Genomic DNA, 2,643 nt, shown 5'->3' on the forward strand with positions numbered 1-2,643 from the left:
TCCCTACAATAACAGGATATCCAGTACTATCTGCAAGAAAAGAAACAAGGGTGAACTTTTGTAGAGCAGTGTCTAGAAATGTTTGGGTAAATAATAAACTTTTACCAAAAAATCTATATATGTAAAGTTTATATAAGGACCAAAATACATGAAATGAGTCTTTTTTATTAATATAACCAATAGGAATCAGGAAAATAATCAAAACATGAATGCACTGCACAATACACAAACAAAATAGAAGCCAATGCAGCAATGCTCTTAAACAATGCAATGTGTCAGTGTCTTAGAAGTTATGTAGAAATTGTTCCTATAAAGTAGGGATTAAGTTATTTGTGTTCTCAGTATAATAAGGACAAAATACCTCTCGCGGTCCTTTAACTTAATTTCAGGTAACATTGTAATCATTTATCTTTTTTTTCCCCTGAATTGATCCTTCACTTAATTTTAAGTAATGATTTGATCATTTGTCTTAATTTTAATTGAATTGTTGCACGGCATTAAGGTAAGAGACTGCGGGAGGTAATTTGCCTATAACAAAAAATAGATTTAATCTCTGTAGTACCGACACTTTTGATCGACATCCCATCCCGATATCCAACACTTACACACTGATTACATTCAATTAATTTATTTTCTCAAATTATTATCAATAATGTGTCGGTGTCACTATCAATATACACTATCAACATAACAAAGTTTTATACATGCATAAAATCATAACTCCCTATTATGCCACTGCCACTTTATTAAGTTTTGCCCTTTGTTACATTAGTTACTAAAATATCACAATTATATATCTACCTTATAATATATGTTATAATATATATGACGGGATTGGATACATTGGTACAACTTTGTTATAGGCAGGTCCTAAGATATTTGGTGCCTTGGGCGAACTATAAAAATGAAACCCAGTTATATTATATTTTTTCTTTGCAAAAACATTAATAATTTATTCATTATAATTAAGATTCTTTAAAAAAAATCATTTGTAAGTCACGATTTCAAGGCTACAGTGCAAAATCCACATGAAAATCAATCTCAAATTAGAGAAAAAAATCAAGTCACAATTTTTGAAAAAAATCCCTTCTCCTCCTCCTTCACAAAATAGGCACGATGTTTGAAAAAAAATCAACATAATAGAAGAATAATAATTCAGTGAAACAGCACACCAGAAAAACATTCAAAATTAAACTAAAATGTTCAAAAAAACAATCAAAACAAAAAATTGAAACAACATAAAAGAAGAATAAATAAGAGGAAAAAACTTGGTAAAGATGAAAAGGAATGAACCAGAAATAAACGATTGAAAATGAAGGAAGTACGGTGCCGGATTGCCGGAAAACGCTGGCCGAAGATTGAAGGTTTGTCTTGCGCGATGGTTTTGGAGTATTAGGTGAAAGGGTAGATGGAATAGTAAGAGACGATAGAACAAAAACAGAAGCAAGAAAATGTTATGATATTGTTGGGCCTATTAGCCCATTAGTGAATGTTATTTATAAATAGAATTAAAAAATTAAATTTTGTACCCCATAATTTGATTTATACCCTCCCAAAATGTAAAAAAGTCCAATTTTAGTCTTTTTATTTTCATAAAAAAAAAATAGTCCAAAATCTTATCCCTCATTAGATTATTTTCCTAAAAATCTTATTCACAACTTAATATTATCGAAAATTGTAAAAATACTGGTGGTATAATTTGTATATCGAGAATTTTAAACTGTGAAATTTTTGTATCAGAAATTATCCCTATAAAATTTGATTGAATATGAAATTTTCGAAATGCAATTTTTAAAAAATTTTAAAAAGCATTTCAAAAATTTGGATGAGCACAAAACTTTTTAAAATAAAAATTTTTAATAATTTTTAAAATCATTTCGTAAATTTGGTTTAATACGATACTTAAAAAATGCAATTTTTTCAAAAAATTTAAAACACATTTAAAAAATTTGGTGGAACACAATTTTTGAAGTCAAATTTTCCAAAACTTTCAAAATTTTAAAATTGTCAAAATGTTCTAATAGTATTTTCATGTTCTAATGGTATTTTCAAAAAAAGAGAGTTATAGGAGAGATTGAGAGAGTATATGGATGGGTATTCTCATGTTCTAATACGCATCACATCAGATATTAATTTCTCAATTTCAGTATAATTGCATACGCAGAAAAACTTTGTTCATTTTTTTTATTCAAACTCAAAATCACTAATTTATCAAACTTTTGTAGCTTATATTATAATTTATTTGTCTACTTATTTTATTATTTAATTGACTTAATTACACTTTGATCTTTTTATTACATCAGAGTCATAAAAATAATCTAATTTTTTAAAATTAGTTATTTTGGTCTCTCGACTTTCATACTTTTTACAATTTATGTCAATAAAAAATATTGATATGACATATTTTTAAATGTCATAGTATGAAACATATTGACATGACAAATGTGTCTGAATTTATATTTATCTAACTCATCAAACATTAAAATACATGTGAATTTTCATGGTTTTATTTTTTTAAAAAAATTATAGGAGACCAACCTGATGAGAGCCCAATGGGCTTAATTAGTAGTATATGTTATCCGAAGGTTTGAAATTAACAAATGTTCATAGTGCTGTTTTAATTTCAAAAGGCTTGATATATAA

The 2,643-nt window shown here is 26.9% G+C and overlaps 1 protein-coding gene across 1 annotated transcript in view; it reads right to left on the bottom strand.

Moving 5' to 3' along the window:
• Positions 1-1,405, bottom strand: part of LOC101492776 (cytochrome c oxidase assembly protein COX11, mitochondrial) — a 5,300-nt gene extending 3,895 nt beyond the window's left edge. Inside the window, exon 1 of the mRNA XM_012716556.3 lies at positions 1,294-1,405. The gene's annotated coding sequence lies outside the window, so the exon portion shown is untranslated. The remainder of the gene's footprint in view (positions 1-1,293) is intronic.
• Between the last annotated feature and the right edge of the window lie 1,238 nt (positions 1,406-2,643).

The sequence above is a fragment of the Cicer arietinum genome, chromosome 6, assembly GCF_000331145.2.
Source record: "Cicer arietinum cultivar CDC Frontier isolate Library 1 chromosome 6, Cicar.CDCFrontier_v2.0, whole genome shotgun sequence".
Classification (NCBI taxonomy): Eukaryota; Viridiplantae; Streptophyta; class Magnoliopsida; order Fabales; family Fabaceae; genus Cicer; species Cicer arietinum.